At 38.3% G+C, this 20,833-nt stretch overlaps 1 long non-coding RNA gene across 2 annotated transcripts; it reads left to right on the forward strand.

Moving 5' to 3' along the window:
* The first annotated feature begins 1,219 nt into the window (after nt 1–1,219).
* Nucleotides 1,220–16,770, forward strand: LOC134299739 (uncharacterized). 2 transcript variants are annotated; one of them, XR_010006984.1, is made up of 3 exons: nt 1,220–2,846; nt 4,505–4,621; nt 15,058–16,770. It is a non-coding gene; the product is annotated as an uncharacterized LOC134299739 (long non-coding RNA). The 2 variants fall into 2 exon arrangements; XR_010006983.1 differs by lacking the exon at nt 1,220–2,846 and adding an exon at nt 2,867–3,886.
* Nucleotides 16,771–20,833: the final 4,063 nt, after the last annotated feature.

Consider the following 20,833-nt stretch of genomic DNA (forward strand, 5'->3'; position numbering starts at 1 on the left):
AAAGTAATCTTACAGCAATATCCAACATATGAGTGACTTCATTCTCGGCCTGATTCTCATACTTAAATCTGTGCCTTATTTCTCTAATTGTTATAGTATTAAAAGAGTTGTACCTCTGTTATTTTTTGTTATTTTAAAAAAATCTTCATGCCTTGGGATTGGTGAAAGAATGACATGAAATTTGATACATTCTTGTCAAAATGTCTCAAAAACACCTTGAAGTAATTAAAAGGTTTTTAAAAAATATTTTAAAAATACTTAGAAAGTGCTGCGTATTAATACCAGCAAAGCAAGTCCAATCCCATTATATTAGTTTTAAAAATGTAAATTTGTTCCCCTTGTTACTAAAAAAAGAAAAGAATTATTGGCAACTTTGTTATTTGTAACATAGTTCAATATTCTGATTAGGACACAGGTTTTCCTCATAAGTTGTCCTTTATATGAATTTGTTAGCATTTTCTTTCTAGGACATTTCAGGACCTAGAAGGAATGGAAAGAATTCACAGGAATACCAAAATGCAAAATGTAATATGCAATGCAACTGTAGCATACTGAGAAATATAGTAGGGTTGTGTGATTTGGGTAAACCGCAATCTGATTCAATGTCCCTGATTTCGATAAGGGCCCCAATTCATTTTTCAGGAGCCTCCCAAATACAGGAGGACAAAAATCAGTTTTTGATCTGGGAAGCCAAAAGTTTTGTTTTTGATCTTGCCCATTGGTGGTAATGGGGGAGGGGGACTTCCCAGGCTCCCCTTCCTGTCCTTATGTCCTTCATTAAGAACTGGATTAAAAGCACCAGAGTTAAGATCCTTTTGCTTCTAGTGGCTCTCTCTGCACTCCACATGTAGCTGAAAGAAACCGAAAGCAGTTGTTTTTCGGTAGCCACTGTTCTGTTGTGGCCTGAAAAAAAATGGTGGCAGAGCCCATGCCATTACAGGCATCTGAACCAGCTGAATCAGATGAAAACAGTTTTTGAAAACGAATATCTGCACAAGCCTAAAATATAGTGGTTGTATCCTTCATTGTAATTTATTTCTCTGTGCTCACAATTATAAGATCTGGGGGAACATTAATATCTGAAATTAAATTATATTTGAAAGAGATTCCACATTAAAAACCATGAAAAAATAATTATGCTGCAATTACCTGGTTCATCGGCAGCAAATTTTAACCATTTGAAGCTTGAGTGAATCTTGCAAAGTACTCTGCTATATGATTTTACTATGAATATAGTTCCCAAATTAATTGAAAGTCAATGAGCAATAGAGATTGTAAAATGGTTTTAATTTTAATAAGTCCCCAAGAAAAAATTAACAGGACAAAGGCACAGCTCTATTATAATGTTAACTTAGTGCACTCACCTCATTCCTAATTTTTATCTGCAACATCTGCTTTTTGTACTACTATAATTTTACAAGGTTACACTTCTGGTCTCAAAGAATTGTGACTTCTGGTGGGCTATTTCTTCTGTGCGATAAATTGCACACATGCAGTGCATGACCTTTTCACACCTAGTCGCTCTACCTTTACAAAGCTCAGGCAGTTCTGAATTTGACTCCTTTTAAAAATATATTATGACCCTCCTGATTTCTTTTCTTACAAGGTGTACTTTTCTTTATCTATTTTGCTTAGTCTCTTTACATCTGTGGTATTCAATGTTTGCAACAATGGCTTTTCAGATTTTTTTTTTTGCAATACCTGTATTATGAGCCCCAAAATAGTGACTAATTAATATGCTCCTTGGGATTTTCTGGGTATCTAGCCTGTAGAAAGAAAAGGGCAGTTCCCAGTGAAAGGACAAATTCCTGCCTTTTACCTGGCTATTATATATTACTTGTGTATGTATGCATGCATGTATATACCATGTACATAATCCTTTGTTTGTTTTATATGCTATGTGCACTATTATTTATTTATTTACTAGCTTTTCCTATTGTACTTCCATCCTAAATCAGACTCAAAGTAGCTAAGGTTACAGACATTTAACAAAAACACACAAGCAGGAAGAGAAATAACACCCAGTCATCATAACACATTGAAAGTCCCAGTTTAGCTATAAAAGACCTTTGTAAGTAAAGAAGTCTTTGCATTGTGACAGGAAACGTACATGTACAGAGGGCAGGCTACCCAAGTTAGCCTCAGTTTGTAGGAATTTCTTCAGCCTGAGAATGAAATCATTGGGAAACCTTATCTGTCTCCACTCAAAATGGTGCTCAGAAACTGTTGAGTGGGGCCAAGACATGGGCTTCACAAATGTCAAAGCTCAGGAAGACTAACAGTACACTTAGGTCAAATATTGAAAGAAATACTGTCTGAGAAGATGGATTAAATGCCAAAGATACTATGCACTATGAAAAATGTAGTAATGCTACTTGGAAAGGAGGAAAGAGCTCTTTATGAAAGGTGAGAGGAGATATTAAAAGTATGGAGCGTCATGTTACATTTTCAAGCATTTAATAAAAATAATAAAAATGGGCTGTAAGTAAAAAAAAAACATGAACTTGAAAAGTATGCAATTAAAGTAAATGTATCACATTATTACTACTTCTAGGTATATTACCTAGCAGAATAATGCTAAGCAACACCTGTAGTGCAATATATGTGGATCAATGGTATGTGATGATACCTGACATCACATTGTGAGCTTATGATGTGTAATGGACAGATGAAATGTGTAGAAACAATGCCTGTTGACATGCCACTCTGTTTAGTTTAATGGATTACTTCATGTGCAATGACACTGCATATAAAACTGTACTTATGCCACCATCACTTGGATATGGCATTTACACATTGCCCTCCCATCCACTCAAAATGCCCCCAAGGGACAATGCTGACATTATGTGAGTAGGCTGCTCTAAATCCAAGACAGACCCTTGTAAAACTAGTAATATAAACTGGAAGTTGAATTCTAATAAGCATCCTATTTTTTTAAGACTTACATGGGCTCTAAACTGCTGGGGCAGTAGGACAAGAGAGTATGGCTCTCATACCTGCCAGACATCATGAAGTTTATTTCCTTCCTTTTCCCCATAATTCTTTGGGAAAATGGGGATACTGGGAGCAATACTTTTATCACCCTTGAATTCAAGACTAGTGCATTTCTATAGTAACAGTGGTCTTACCTCTAACAAATCCATTTATAAGAATTGACTGCTGGACCTAAGGAGCAGTCTGTCAAAGGTTAGGCCCCTCCCTCCTGGTAGAATCCAGGAATGGAGCTGAGAGAGAACATAGTTCTCGGTGGCAGTTGAAACACTTGTCCACTAAGTGTAAGACAACCTCAAACAGAAAAGGAGAAGCTAGGTGTTTTGATTCAAGCCTGTTTTAAGATACAGCTGTCAAAATGACCCTAGGCATGGACCCTAGGCAAAATGTGGAATCTCTAGGATCATTATTGGAATAAAAACATAGATGCTTCTAAAAAGATAACTGTCCACATTATCACCTCCAATAAAATATAACTTTGCCCCCACTCTTGTCACCTATCTTGTCTGCTCTGACTTGGTCTGCCACTTACAAAAACACATTTAATTATATTTTCCTCCATCTTCCCTTTCTTGATATTACTGTAACTAACACTAAAGCAAATGGCAGAAATAATTCTCACATCAATTATCTAATCATGGTTGTGATCTAATTGTGGTGATGAAAGACATACACTCTAAGGACTATTGACAACCCTGTCCCATGCATCCCCCATACCAAAAGAGGGATGCCCAATAAATCTCCAGGTTTTTTTTTTACCTAACACTCCACCACCCTTTCTTTTCTGATATAGTTCCTTGAGGACACTATCTTCCAGATCAGTGAGGAACTGTGGTTTAATTATTTCATCCAGAGTCTAGTTCTCCAACTTCCACACTGCTCTCCATGTGAGAAGGTTTGTTCCTAATTGCTATCTCTCAACACTGCAGGAGATTAGACTATTTAGCTTATGTGTCTAGCTAAAAGCTTTCTGATTCATCCATACTTCTGAAAATTATTAGATATCAGCAGTATTCTAGATATCAAAGCCAATTCTGAAGTACATGACAAATTGGAAGCTATTCAAATCGGGGTTAATTCTAGCACCACCCACTATCACAGATTATTTACAACTATGGACAACTCAAAATTGAAGAGAAGTTGTGAGAATTAGATTTCAGGGATCAAAAAGGAAAGGTGAAGCTAGAAAACTAATCAGAAAGAAGAAAGGAAGAGGAAAGTGAGGAAGTATTTTCCAAGTATTATTGGATTGTTTTGAACTATTTATCTCAGGCACTTAAGAATCAACTGCAGAACCAGGTCATACTTCTTGTAACTCACCCCACTCCTAGTACTATATTAAATCTTTTCCAGTAGAGTGAAGGATGTTATAGAAGTTTACTCCCATTCTGTACAATTGGTGTCATTTTGCATGAATTCTTGGAAATTGAATGTTCCTTGAGTTACAGGAAATTCTGCTTCTTGTGGATGGAGATCCACAAGACATATCTCACACTTGTATCTTTCTCTCCAGAAGTTCCTTTATAAATGCTGGGGAATAGCAATGAAAGCATCCAAGGACACATTAATTCAGCCAAGTGTGTGGAGGATGGTAAAGGAGATCAAGCTTTATGAAGGTGAAGAAAGAGAGGTGAGTACAGCACTGCTAATTTCTGCTTCTCCTTTTTAATGTCACCCTTTTACAGTATAAATGAAAATTTGGATCAACATAAAAAAGAAGAGGTAATGCCATATCTTGAAAGAATAATTGGTTCATAGTGTTAATATCATGTTGCATCTTTTTCTTACATAGCAGTGATTTTCATAATACATTTTATATCCAGAATGACACATGACAAATCACATTAATTTTCTGTTTCTCAAGGAATTTGCCTATGGCCTTGGCATTTGTGCCATGCATCACAAGAAAGAGGTTCTCTCAATTCTTGATGAATACCAAAGTTACATTGATAATAATAATAATAATAATAATAAAACTTTATTTATACCCCGCCACCATCTCCCCAATGGGGACTCGGGGCGGCTAACATGGGGCCATGCCCAGAGCAATACAACATAATAAAATATAAAAACAACATATCATAGCACCATTTAAAATACAATAAATAATAATAAACAGAACATCAAAAAATCAAAAAACAATAAAGCAAGGGTAGGCCGCGTGAACACAGACATAAAACCCGGAGTGAGAGGGACCGAGGAGTACTCCACTATGGGCAGGGACATTTGGAAGGGGTAATCTAGAGGATAGATGTTCGGAGGGGAGTAATACGAAGATATATAATAGAAATTACTCACCGAAAGCACAGCGGAAGAGCCATGTTTTCAATTCTTTCCTAAAAGCTAACAGAGTGGGAGCTTGCCTAATTTCAGTAGGTAGTGAGTTCCACAGTCGGGGGGCCACTGCAGAGAAGGCCCTCTCCCTTGTACTTACAAGGCGGGCCTGGGATATAGGCAATGGTGATAACAGGGCCTCCCCGGATGATCGCAAAGAACGGGCAGGTTTATGGAAGGAGATACGGTCACAGAGGTAGGTGGGTCCCAAACCGTTCAGGGCTTTATAGATGATGGTCTGCACCTTGAATTGGGACCGGAAGATGAACGGCAGCCAGTGGAGCTCCTTAAACAAGGGAGTGGATCTCTCCCTGTAATTTGCCCCTGTTATTAATCTGGCAGCCGAGCGTTGGACCAATTGTAATTTCCGGGCCGTCTTCAAGGGAAGCCCCACGTAGAGCGCATTACAGTAGTCCAGTCTAGAGGTAACTAAGGCATGCACCACCGTGGTCAAGTCAGACTTCACGAGGTATGGTCGCAGTTGGCGCACAAGTTTGAGTTGTGCAAAGGCCCTCCCGGCCACCACCGACACCTGTGCTTCAAGCGTCAGCGCTGAATCCAGGAGGACCCCCAAACTGCGGACCTGTGGTTTCAGGGGGAGTGCAACCCCTTCCAGCACAGGTTGCCACCCAATACCCCGATCTGCCACACGACTGACCAGGAGGGCCTCTGTCTTGTCGGGATTGATTCTCAGCTTGTTCCTCCTCATCCAGTCCGCCACAGCGGCCAGGCACTGGTTCAGCATCCGAGGGGCTTCCTTGGAATCAGATGGGAACGAGTAGTGGATTTGCGTGTCATCTGCGTAGAGATGGCAACGTCCTCCAAAACTCCGGATGACCTCTCCCAGCGGTTTCATGTAGATGTTAAATAGCATGGGGGATAAGATAGACCCCTGCGGAACCCCACAGGTCAATGGCCAGGGGTCCGAGCAGGTGTCCCCCAGCTTCACCATCTGGGAACGGCCCTCCAGGAAGGACTGGAGCCACTGCAAAACTGTGCCACCGAGCCCCATCCCAGAGAGCCTCCCCAGAAGGATACCATGGTCGATGGTATCGAAAGCCGCTGAGATATCCAGGAGAACCAGCAGGGTCACACTCCCCCTGTCCAGCTCCCTGCGGAGGTTATCCACCAAGGCGACCAAAGCCATCTCGGTACTGTGCCCAGGCCTGAAGCCAGACTGCGAGCAGTCCAGAAAATCGGTGTTTGATCATTTATTATCTGAACACAATCTAACGGAGAATACAGAGGTAAGATTATTTGTTGTTGGATAATCAACTTTTTAATCAAGCAAGGCTACAGAAAGTACATTCAGCTTAAGACCTGAGAGGGTTCTAAAACAGTGCAATTCATCCCAAAATTCATTACTGTTTCCTTTACAATCCTAGGCACCAATTTTTCAGGAGCAGATGAGAAGCCTCCTGCTCCTTAGCTATTATTTTGTAGCTTTTCTTGCTCCAAAAGAGGCAATTCTACCCAGCATGCCCTCATACATCTTTTCAAATATACTGGAAAATTACCCCCATTGTTTAAAAGTAAGTGAAGACATTACATTTAGTAAAGATCAATTAATTGTTACTTTTCACAAAGTGATCAGTGGAATATGGGGATAGTTGTTTAGTTTACCCAAATTGGTAAGCTTATTAAAAAGTTGAAGTCTGGTGCCTTTACATTGTAAGAATTGCAGATAACCTAAGGGAAGAAAATATATCATTTCCAGGGTGGTCTTGTTCCCCATGTTCCAAAAGAGTGGCAGAAGAATGGAAAGAGCTTCTTTTCATCACACCCAAATCCTTTCAAAATGTCTTTCAACACACTGCAAGAAAATACCCTTTGTGCTTCCTTCACTATATGGGAACCTACAAGGGTGGGAAAAAATCACACATTGGTGTTCACTGTTGCTGATCTGAATCAGAGCACATAAAGACGATTTCCAAATGTCTGAGGATCACATATATTTCCTCTGAACTGCAAAAGATGTGGACATGCTCTCCACACCCTTGGCCATTCTCTAATTCCTATTAATTCTTATTGAGATGAAAAATGTTCCCTCACATCCCCTGGATACCAAGAAGGTTGAAAATCCTGTTTCTACCCCCATACAGAAAAGGATTATTTTAGGTTCCCCCCCCCCCCCCCCCAAATTGAATTTTTCCTGGGTGGAACTAAATCAGATCAAGGAGTGAAAACATAGCATGCAATTTCACCCTCACACATTATCCTCAGCTACCTCATAACTAAGGTAAGTTCAGGAACTTAGCAGGAGAAAAACTCAGGCTTTTTCTTCTTCTTTCATTCTTTCCCAAAAAATGAGAATAGTCAGTACAGAAAAAGTTTGTATCACAGCATTGGAAGTTGATAGACTCTCCATTGTTTGAAATCAGAAGCTGGATGGCTACCTGATGAAGTTGAATTGACAATACTGGATGGTTAGATAGAATGTGAGATTCATTCCAGACTGTGGTTTTATTTCTCTACCTAAAAAAGTATTTGGGTAGTGCAGAAAAAAAGCATTAGGGAAGTACCAGAGATGTTACCCTAAAAAGGACATAACTTTTCAACAGCACACAGAATGTTTTTTTCTCCCAAAAAATAAATTCCAATCCAGAGAAAACCAGGATTTTCTTAAAAAGTTATCAAAGGTTTGATGATAAAAGATACTATATCACATTTGGTGATGTGTAATCAACAGGCTTAAAATGATCAGTACACCTATGCATTTAATTACAATCTTTGGCTTTATACATTTAATAAGTATTTTGCATTAGACTAAAGCTACTATTTCTATATAATGGGCTCATGAAATCAAACTAGTTTCTGAAAGAGCTGATCTGATTTAATTTCTGAAAGAAACAGTTGGTGCAGTAAAAAAGAAATATATGCAATGTGGCTTCTCATTTAACTACAAATTCGGAACCTTTGATATTCTAATAAATTTAATGCATTATGCTGCAATTGACTACAATATCTACAGAATGAATTGTGTTTAATGACATTCAGATTTATGAAGTTGGAAAACTCACCAACTTTATATACCCTTACATTGACATCAAATACATTGAACTCAATGGAAGTTACTTCTGAGTAGATATATACAACATTTCACTGTCAGTACTTAAATGTAAATAGCGGATTAATTAATAAATATGATTACTAAATATAATTAGTAAAATGTGAAATTACACATAATCTGTGGCATCTAAGAGATCAGTTGGAGCATTGTACTTCGCTGCAATTGATGAGATTAGTAAGTAAAGATAGTTAAACTAATGTGCTCAAGTATGATTAATAGGATTTATATACACATACTATTAATCAATGTTCTTTTTCGTTCTTTTGCTTTTGTTTATCTTTTCTGTAAAAGTAGAAATCCTGAACAAATAACATTATATGTATAATTCATAAGCCTGTGTGATGCAAAAACACAAAGGCTCTGTATAGTTTTTGAGTAATTAATTATAATCAATTGAATTTTCTTTTATGAATACTAGGACTATTCAAAATGGGAGTTTTTAAATAAAAAATACTGAATAGCAAAACTAGGATGATTATTTTCTTGTTATTCAATCTGATGTGTGATATCTTTTTGAGTAAACTACACAATTGAGTTGTTGTATGTTTTCCGGGCTGCATGGCCATGTTCCAGAAGTATTCTCTCCTGACATTTTGCCCACATCTATGGCAGGCATCCTCAGAGGTTTTGAGAAACTACACAAGTGTTGAATCCCAAATAAATAACAAAAATAGAAGATTTATGATTATAATTAAAGAAGTAGACACTTTATGTTAAGTAATAGGCTTGTCCAATCGATGGAAAAAATGTTTCAATTCTCGTTTCTAAAGGAGGGGGTGCCGGCGCTTCGATATAGAACTTATTTCCGAATTTTTCACCCAAAAATTTCGGATATTTCCGAAAATTCGTAATGATTCTTAATGTTTCTAAAATGGCGGACGTGCATGCGCAATCGCCAAAAAAAAAAGGAAACTGGGGGGGGACTTTTACAGGGCTCTCCCACCCTCATTTCTTGAGCTATCCTCATCAAATTTGGTACAGTGGGAGATCACATTCAACACTCTTTGCTCAACAAATTGCAGAACGTTTCCTGTATCCTATGATTTTTGGCGAATTTTCATAACTTTTTATAATACACTATTTTTCAATATTTGAAGAAACCTGTTCCTGGTTTGAAAGTCTTATTTCCTGTTCAATTGGGTTCTTATCACTGTAAAAGTCCCTCTTCTACTTGTGTAGACTTTGGATTAGAAACGCAGCACACGCCAAGCAATGTCTTGGCAGGAGTGCCACTGTCCTTTGGAAACTATAAATTGCCTTTGAACCTTTTGATCAATGGTGCCACTGGCTGACCTTGTGATTGCAAAAATGAAACTCTGGCTGAGGACTTTGGATTAGAAATGCAGCACACGCCAAGCAATGCCTTGACAGGATTGGCAATGTCCTTTGGAAACTATAAATTGCTGTGGACCCTCTATTGAATCAAATCAATGCCTGACTTTGTGATTGCAGAAATAAAACTCAGCCCAAGGCTTGGGAATAGAAATGGAGCATGAGGGAAGCAATGCCTTGGCGGGTGCCCCACGTCCTTTGGAAACTATTTCTTCCAATGTACCCTTTTAGGTTTGAAAACAATGTGTGTCTTTGTGATTGCTGCAATAACACTCAGCCCGGGGGCTTGGGATTACAAACGGAGCGGGAGGGAAGCAATGCACTTGCAGGAACGCAGACGTCCTTTAGAAATTATAACTTCCTGTGCCCCCCCCCCTTTTCAGGATTGCTAAGAAGGGCTGATCTAGTGATTGCTAAATTCAAAAAAAAAAGGCAGAGGTATTTAGAAATGGAGCCACAGCAAGGACTCTGCCAGATTCCACAAGCCCCAAGCCAATTTCCCCCCCCCCCAAAAAAATAAAAATAAAAATATCGAACCAGCAACAACAGCCACTCAGCCAGCCCTTAACAGACCCAACCCCCTACAGCCAGAACACTTAGCCCTCTCTCCCCTCAATGCAAGCAAGCCAAGCAGCTTGATTCCCAGCGCGGCGCGAACCACCCTCTCTGCTCAGTATCCTAGCCCCAAATGGCTTGCCTGGGTTGGGGAGGTTTTTTTTATAGAGATCTTACACGTGGACACGGAGGACGCTAGCCCCCACCTTTTCCAGCCATCGTGGAAGTCTCTGATTGGCCAGGGAGCGGCAGCCATTTTAGGCTCTGCTAGGCTCCCATTCAAGTTAGGTTGCAGAAACAAAAAAAAATATTTTTAAAAAAATATTTAAAAAAATTTGGGAGGAAAAAATTTAACGAAACATTAAGAAACAATTAGAGAATGGGGCAACGATGGTTCAAATTACATTGCCAGTTGCGCCCAGGGACAACGTTTCAATACTCGGTTCAAAAAGCGAGAACAATCCGAAATAATTCCGAAATAAGAATCATAACGAAATTTTGGACAACCTTATTAAGTAATCTCTCACATGTTTTTTAGGGAAGTCTGATCTATGTATACAGTTTATCTCAAAATAATAGTGAACGTAAGTATAATCATGTACATGAGTAATTAATAAAGTGTGTAAGTGTGGGAATGAATGCTTATAGAATTAGATTTAGGAGAAAGAATGTCTTACAAAACATTGACATTTCCTAATATTCAGTTTGGGCAAAGTTTACCCATCTGGGCAGAGAAAGGTAGGAGTTTTGTATTTATGTATACCAATAAACATTAAACAACCCAAGCATATAAGTCCCACAGTGTGTTTCGCTAGTCTTACTTGCAGGAGAGTTAAGCAGAACTGATCAAGCAGCCTTCATCTGCTGATTTAGTTACAAGGAGCCAGGAGACTGTGTAGAAAGAAAGTGTATACATTTTGACCACAAACTAATTGTTACTCTCAGCATGCATAGATTCAAGAAAAGAATAGAATTTATTTAAGTGTGACTTATCAATTTCTCTTTGATTCAATAGGTCTGTTTTCATTGAGACTAACAGAATGTGGGTCTTTTAAAAGTATACAATGTCTTATACTATTTTTAAATGAAGAGCTTATTGTGAAATGTAAAACCACTGTTATATGCTTTTCCTGCATGGCAGGGGGTTGGACTAGATGACCCATGTGATCTCTTCCAACTCTATTATTCTATGATTCTGTGTGATCTTATCCATTTGTTATAAATTGTTCTGCCAACTTTGGCATGCCTTGCAAAAATAGTAACAGTTGAAGCAGTGCCCTGCCACTAGTGGTGTGCATTTGTATGGAATTGCTGTTTGTTTAGTTTAGTTTCATTTGTTTGTATCAGTTTTGTAATTGTCCCAGTTTCCGAAAATGGGGCACCTATACGAATAGAATTTTTGTCTCACTTACGAAAAAATGAAAAATTTTGGACCATTGGCAGCAATGGGAGGACTTCCGAGTCTCACCCCCCCCCCCCCACACACACACACACACTCACACATTCAGTTTTTGGGCTAGAGGGATGAAATCACCACACACAGAGGGCATTTTGACCTCTTTTAGCCCACCAACTTTTAAAAAATTTGGGTCTTCCCCAGAGTACTGTTGTTATTAATAATATTATTAGTATTAACACCCATTGGCACACATCAGCTGTCATGGGGAAGCAGACCTCTCTCAGATCCAGCTTAGGGTCCCAGGGTAACTATTGTTACTAATATAAATATTATTATTAACACCCATTGGTACACATCAGCTGTAATGAGAAAGCAGGCCTCTATCAGTACCTGCTTATTGTTAGGTGCCCAAAATGAAAGAAAAACTAAAGCAAGCACAGTGACCATGCAGTTTTCTCTTTCGTGTCGCCTTTTGTTTTATCCGAAAATGGTATCTTTCATTTCTTTCATCCGGATAGATGATACTAAACAAATAGATGAATGAAACAGATGAAACAAATACTGCACCCATAACTACCTGCCACCCACCCAATAATTATGTCCCACTTTCTAAGAAATGTCTTCCTGTGACTGCAACTTTATTTTCAAATTCTAGGATGTATTGGTGAAAACAGCATTTATTTATTTGTTATTTATTTAGTGTGATGCTTATGTGCCAGGCCACCATAGAAATGGATGTAATACTCTCTCCGAAGAGCATACCACTAGTAATGCACTATCTGAAGGTACCTAAAACAGAACATATGAAACTATCCCCCTCTCCTCCAGTGTTAATCTTATTCTACTCATGCAAAGTTCATGATTTTTATCTTTGTCTCTGTATCACTCAGTCACTTCCAGTTTTCCAGTAATGAATATCCAACCACTACAAAAGGATCCCATTCATTTGCTTTCTCCACAAAAAAGTTAGGATGTGGAGGCTGTTAAAGGCCCTACTTCTAGGCACTAATGTCATGGGACTTCACCAATCCCAATTTAGATGAAGTTCAAGAAAGCTACAGGTATTGAGAAAAACCACAAGACTTCCTGCTTTTCTCCCGAGAGGCCTAGAGTTTATCAGTTAGTGATCTAGCAATTTAGGACTTGTCTACACTGGTTCAAAAGGCTGAATTTGACCAGAAGTTGCTCCTGGATGTCCACATGATATTCAGGAACCTCTGGTCCACATTGCAGCGTAAAACTCATTGGTTTTAGAAGAAACTGGTAAATGTTCCATAGTTTCAGAGAAATTCCACAGCACCCTTGCACTTTGAGGTTAGTATAAACAGCTGGACTGGTTTTAATCTGAACTGGTCCACTATTCACACAGCCTGGCACTGCCATTTCCATCCCCCCGTGTATTGTGCAGGGAAATGGGGTTGGACTACGGCTGTGCCACTCCTGTCACTGTGGCAGACAATCAGAGAATTCCTGGCCATCGCTGGGAACTTTTGCTGACATTTGCAAAGGAACTCATTCAACCAGAGAGAAAGAGAGGAATAATCCCTACTCCTCCTTTTTGATCATGCAGCAAAGGGACCTGGCAACAGCCAGGAGCTCTGCAGAGTTCTCTGGCTGGTTGCTACAGTGACAGGAAGGTTGACGGTCAAGCAGGACCAAACCAGTTTGGATAGTCTGAACTCTGTGTCTACAGTGGGTCAGGAGCAGAGCGTCTGGACAGGTCTTCTGAATCCAATCTGGTGTATTTGTGCATTTATGCTCCAGACTGACCTCAGATTTTGGTGTACATGCAGTAATTCAGTGTAGTACTCCAAAGTCCAAGATACACTGGTTTTAATTAATTAAAACAATACATTAAAAATAAATCACTACAGTTCATACCTTTTTGGTGTGCATGCCAATTTCAGAGATTTCAGTTTAGAATGGTGATTAAAGTACATTCTTTCTCTCACATATGTGTGCACACAAATGCTTTTTGTCCCGCATTTTATTTTTATATTGATTAATAAAATATGTAAAATGTGTGTTTTGCTTAATTCTTTGGAAGCATTCTCTATCCTAATGTTCAGGTACTCTACTGCTCCCTCCAAGCCTCATACCTATAGGGGGTTGGACTAGATGGCCCTTGTGGTCTCTTCCAACTCTATAATTCTATGCTCCTATGATATATAAATTGCCCTTTTATTTTCTATTATAAATGGGTTTAAGTAAATTGTGCTTAATAAATCATAGTATACCATATTCTTGTTCTGGAGTTTAGGGGAAACTACAGAGCATTGACTTACATCTGCTAAAGCAGAGTAAAACTGGATTAACATTATAGGCTGCACGTACCTGAATGTCATTTGAATGTCCAGGAGTGAATTCTGGCCCAATTTGTGGTTTCTGGCTAGTTCCAAGAAGCCCAGAGAGAATGGTGTTTTATATCTACATTGGTAACATTGAGCACTAAAGATATGTTGATGTTGTTACATGAACTCTCATTGGAATATATATCACTATTGACACATTCCTTGTCTCTCTTTGCTTCAGAAATGTTACCACTGCACTTTTGAAGCAGTTTATGAGATAATCCAATTATTATTTTTTTTGGAGTGGCAGATGGATCTAGAAAACTTGCATTATATAATGAAGGTACAATCAGAAGTAGAACAGAAAACTAAGGGGTGCTGTCATTCTTAATGTCAGCAAGATTAGAAGGATTAGAAAGTGGACTGATCGATCATTCAGCCAAACTCCTTCCCTCCTCCTTTTCACTTCTCTTAGAAACAAAACCAAAAATATGCTGTTTCTGCAGGAAAAATGATATGCATTCCTCTTGAGTTTTGGCCTTGTCAGAGAAGAATTTCACTAGAACAGTGACCTAATTTATTTATGATTTAGATTTCTTCTGTGTGTAATCCTAAAATACAATCAGACATATTTCTAATTGATTTACTGATTCCTAAAGGCCTGGAGAACTGAATACATACTTCACAAGCCTATGAAATAAAAACAAAGAGAAATCTATGTAAAAAAATGCATTATGCAGAAGCCAAACTGGTCAAATGGCAGAAAGAAGTGAGGAGGTTTATCACTGTTCTCAAATAGATGGCATATTGACTCACAAGCTGATCCTAAAGTTCAGTGGGAAAGATCATATCAAAAAAGACTATCTGAGCTAGAACAAAGAACAATTTTAATGGAATCATCAGAGCAGCAAAACTCCTTTAGCTTATAATAGCAAAATGGAAATGAAAGTGTACATTTCTGGTACTTATTCAGTGAATTTTCAGATCAGTATATTTTATTGCTCCATAAAGGTTTAGTTTTCTTTCCTGTATTTTAAACAGATCATTGTAATTCCTGTTGCAAAAACAGTAAAATGTTTCCATAGGTCTTGAAGAACTGGCTTGTATCTTCCCAACTATATGAACGTGAGAGGGCAACTCGTATGTTAACCCAACTGCTGTGGATTTACAAAAGTCAAGCCACTGCTGAGGTTGGTGACATTGTCTGAAAGGAAACCACACTTATGGAGTTATATGGACATAGTTTTCAAAGGTCTGGGTTCTTTCTGTGTATCGTGGAACTGCTGTTATTTTTTTCCTTCTCAGCTGCAGTCAGTTGCAAATGTGGGGCACATGACTGGGCTGCTACTTCCTAACTGTGTAGAGAAACAAGCAGTCCTTTGCTATTGGGGAAAAATTGCAGTTGTCTGCCTGCTTAATGCAGATTTTCCAACTAAGATAGGTAAGTTGACATGTGAACTTCAGACCTCACATTCTACTTTCTCATTCTTCCTTTTGTACCACTGATCCAAAACCTAGTGGGAGGTAGGAAATGAAAAATCTCAAGTCTTGTTTAGACTGAGAAAACAAAGTCAGAAATCAAATGCAAGAAGAACGTTATGTGCTCCTGAGCCATCTTAAGGACTTTCACATGTTAAAAGAAAGGATCAAGTAACTTATAGTCTGATCACAGGTCATGTGACACACTCCAAAATGACAGAGTGGGATCACCCGTACTTCGACCATGATCTACCACTGATCATGATGTTGGTCCCCAGCCTGCTCTCAACACCACTGAATGCAAAGGTATGAAAAGTGTTAACTGTATGTGATCTCCCTCAATATAACTTTTAGTTGATCCCCCTTATTCTGAAGAGTTCTAATAGAAGATTAATAGAGCAAAATCTAAAATCCTTTTTTTGAATATCCATGCTGCCTCTGTGAATGCTTTGGGATGGCACTAGAACTTCTTGCAATATTAAATGGTTGGAAGGCACTATCCTGAAATAAATGAGGCAAAGAATATCTGAGTAGATTGAGAAGAACATTTAGATGTATAAATCCCATGGTAAAAGACATGTTTCACTGTGCATTGCTAAATTCCTCTCCTTTCCATAGAGAACAGTCTTGTCTTGTTTCACCATCTCCCTGTGCATTCTTGTATGTCTGAAAATGACCCCTTTTTCATAACAGCAAACAGTTCACTTTTCATTGTATACCACTTTGCTTTGGTCATTTCTCTTCTCTTTTACTCCTCTATTCTACTATAGTCTTTATTTATGATGGATACTAATGCTAACATTGAGTTCAAAATGCACTTGGCTTAGAAACCACAAAGTACAAAGAACTGTCACTCAAAATGAGTGAGAACATATTTTTTGTTACACAGATGTCTCAAGCATAGCATTCATAAAAGTCCAGCATAAAGAAGAGCAGTGTCTTCCCAGCTTCAGAATATTTAAAACTGTCATGGTGAGATAGAATTCTTTTCTTTAAAATTAATTAGCTTAGAGGGATAAAGAGACTTCAATGAAAGTAATTTTCATATCTTATCTTCTGTTGTCTTATATTATCTGCTAGGAAATAAACCCAGTGTTGACCAAATTGATGTCAGTGATTTTGTTCCTTAACTTCCTGCATTAATTGGAAGAACAAAAACAAACCCTCAACCATTTATTTTAAATAGAATAGCTTAGAGGAGGACAATTGTCACATAGAGAGACACGGGCAGTCACATATCTAGTCACTCACATAGAGAGGCATATGCAGCCATTCACATAGAGGGGCCACCACTAAACAGTTCTGATCCAGCTTACCTGTTCAAACTTATCTCCCTCTATGAACCATCTTGGAGGTTAAGATTGTCTGGAGAGGCCCTGCTCTCAGTTCTACCTCCTTCGCAGGCACGACAGGTGGGGATGAGAGACAGGGCCTTCTCAGTGGTGGCCCCTCAGCTATGGAACTCCCTCCCTCCCTCCCTCCCTCCCTCCTGACCTTTAGAAAGAAATTAAAATGTGGATGTGGGACCAAGCCTTTGGACAGTAATTTTCAGAGCAATTGAATAGTTATATTTATGACTAGAATGCCTCCTGGACTATGCATTTGGATTGTGAGGTTTTAATAATTGGTTTTAAGATTGAGATATTTTAAGTTTTTGGTTTTAATGTATATGTTTTGTTTTATTGTATTTATGTATATGTGACATCGAATCGTACCTTTCTATAAATTGCTCTGAGTCCCCTTCGGGGTGAGAAGAGGGGTTTAAATACTGTAAATAAATAAATAAATAAATAAATAAATAAATAAATAAACAATGCAGTCATAATGTAGTTGTTTCCCTCTTGTAGAAATAATTTCTGTTGATCAGGCTGTATGGCCATGATTCAGTATCATTCTTTCCTGACGTTTCACCTGCATCTGTGCATCTGTGGCAGAGGTCTGTTGGAAATGAGGCAAGTGTAGTGTTTATATATCTGTAGACTATCCAGGGCAGGGGAAAGAACTCTTTCCCCTGCTCTGGGCAGTCCATATATATATATATATATATATATATATATATATATATATATATATACACACACACACACACACACACACACACACACACACACACACATACTCCACTTGCCTGATTTCCAACAGACCTCTGAACAACCTCTGGGGATGCTTGCCACAGATGCAGATGAAACATCAGGAAAGAATGCTATTGGAACATGGCCATACAATCCAAAAAACCCATAGAAGCGCAGTGCTGTGAAAACCTTCTACCACACAATTTCCATTTATGTGATAAGATGATAAACTCTGTTAAAATTAACTACAAAGTTTTAAAATTAATTTTCCTTTCTTTCCTTTTGCAATTATTTTCTCTGTCTCCCTATAGCTGATTATAAAACACTTGCCCCCTGAAGAACTGATGCCCTTCATCCACACCAATATGGATGGAATGCTTCACAATGAATGTTGGTCTGAGGCTGTTGTGGATATTGAAAATGGCGTTGCAATACAGAGCTGCTGAATTACAAGGCTGGGTAATTTGGGTGCTGGGGTGGATGCTGAGAAGTATATTTTGGCCATTCATTCTTCTATACAGAAGTCTGAATTTTTTTTTTTTAATGTTAATGTGACCAGATTTGATCTCGGCATCCTTAGCTACTATGCTTCTTGGAATCCAGTGAGACCAAGATGAACAAAGGTCAGCTAAGCTGATACAAAGTCAGCTGCACCTGCTAAATACAAATATTCAATATCCTAAGTGTGTTGGAAATTACTCATGGCTGTCCTCATCCTGCCCTCATTTTGTGTCAACATTGTTCTTGTGGCTGAAATTTTTTTGATCTGGCATGATTCAGTTTTTTCTTCACTCTCTTCCCTTCTGATTCATGGCAGTAACTCTTAGCCATTTATCTCTGTTCTGCTACCCTCACAAGCACAAGAGATATGAAAAAAAAATCTTCCTTGCTACTTCTTGTTTCTGAAACTCTCTTTCTATTCGACTGGCCTCTTCCATGGTTGCTTTTAATTGCTTTTGAATGAATGTTTTGTTTCAGTTCTATAGATGATTCTACATTTTAATGATTGGGATTTAATTTTCTAAGTTTTAGTCTGAGTTTGAACAATGTGGTGGGGATATCAATAGTGGCGATGGTCATCACCATCACCATCTATCTCCATTTTGAAATCTTGGGCATCTGCTTCACATTCATCTATGTATACCAGATGGCAAAAGATACAAGGGATTATCCCATTCATTCATATCAATGGAGAAAAAAAGAAATCAAGTACAAGCATAATGTGCATTGGTTATATTATCCCAAAGAAGGTGAATAGTTTGCAAAATGTTCAAGAATTGAATGTATTTTGTGAGATCTCAGTCCTCCATTATCCAGACTGAAGCACTGTCTCATCCCATTGCTGGGAATTCTGCCACATTGCTGGCTTTTAAGCCCAGTGCAGCATTCCGTCTTTCCACAGAATTATGTTCAAAGGTGCCATTTCTAGTAAATATAATGAGAATTTAGTTGCTATTTTTAAACTTTCATTGATTATGTTTTCTTAATATCATTATTCTCCAAATGTTCATGGCCTCATAGGTAGAGATACTTGTCTACTCAATGTATTATATTCTGTACAGTGGCTGTGAAGAGAGCAGTCAGGACCATCATTGCCACACTAGTTCATGTGGAACCATGGAAAACAGTCAACACACTTCTGACATTCACATGCCCTGATATGAAGTACAGTACCTTTTAATAGCACATGTTCTTGTAAACAGAAGAGACTTGTTGTTACAATGTCTTAATATATTGATAAGATCTAGTCTGTGGTCCTCCATATGTTTTTAATTAATTTGTATTAAAATGTACAAATATGGTAAACATGCAGTATACATAACAAACATGACATGCACAATACAACACGTAAGACATGACTTCCATTCACATCAACTCTAGCCATTTTGATCAGTGATGAGGAACAATGGGAGTAATCATGCAACAGTATCCAGAAAGTAACAGGTTCGATAACACACTCAACATTTTAGGTGAACTAAGTAAATATTAGTTTTTTTCAACCACGCAGCAATGTTTACTTATTGAGATTCTCATTTGCATTCTAAATTTATTACTATCATACTATCAGAATTTACATATACTGTATGAAATTTAGATTTGGTAATGTTATAACAATGTAGAAACAAACATATTTTACTTATCTCAGGAAGCACATTTGTCATATGTCTTAGTTGTAAGAATCAAACTATGCCAGGCTAACTTTGCTTATGCTGTTGATATACAACAAAAGCTGTATCCAAACGTGTCAGTCAGTACTGTAAAATTGCAGTAATATCCTGTTAAGCACAGTTCTGTGGCATTCAGTCTTTATGAGACTACACCATATAATGGATTTACTTGCAGTGTTGCAGTGCAAGCTCTTCAAAACATTCTTAGACTGGCAGGGTGTGAGCACCACTTCTTAGAAGCAATGGATCAGGACCATGGCTGGGACCTGATGGTGAATCCTGAGGAACAACATTAAAGGGTTTGCAGCTCTTGGGAGGTAAGATACAAGATGAGAACTCTCAGCTGTTTTATAAGACATTCATTAAAAAAAAGCTATGGCTGGAGATCTAGAACTTCTCTCTGTTAATTTTAAACATGAACTGTTTTCCTTTTTTCAGAGCTACCAGAAACAGTATATCAGGTTTCTTCCCCAGAAAAGTAGTTCCAGACTTCCTGTCTATCCTCTGCTCCCAGAAGGAAGCCTGCAGGTTAGATTGTCCTGCATTTTCTGCTGAGGTAAGTTTTGCCTTCTGGCAAAGGAAGAGTTAATTGACATGGTGGAGGTTCAGTAGCTGAGCTGTTGGCCTTGGTGAAATAAGGCCTATTCATAGTTCTTCCTGGTCAAGACAAGTCTGTGAAAATTCTGGAAATTTAAATAAAGGTTTAATATACATTAAGTGCAGATAAAATAATAAAACACAGAGTGCTTTTAAAAATGAAAATTAGGGTTCTTCTACTAGCTGACAGTATAAAATAAAGTTTCACCCCAAGTGACAGATGCACTTGTTCCCATACTTCATCCTTGCATGCCAGGGTGCTTCATTTATGTAATATTCTCTTAAAGGTGGAAGAAAGTAAATATTTCTGTACAGTTCTCAAGAGTTATTCATAGTTTAGTCATGACTAGAAAAGTGTTTCAGAGAATCATTTTGCACTGAAATACACATACAGAAAACATTGTTTTCTGTGAAAAAGAGAATGGCTGTGACTCTTAATCACTGGTATAGTTGTGAATGCATGACTGAGAATCATCATCTGTTCCCCCCACCCCACCCCCACCCAAAAAAACCCAGCAACACAGCTCTGAGCAATAGAGATCTGT

Source organism: Anolis carolinensis, chromosome 5 (assembly GCF_035594765.1).
Source record: "Anolis carolinensis isolate JA03-04 chromosome 5, rAnoCar3.1.pri, whole genome shotgun sequence".
Classification (NCBI taxonomy): Eukaryota; Metazoa; Chordata; class Lepidosauria; order Squamata; family Dactyloidae; genus Anolis; species Anolis carolinensis.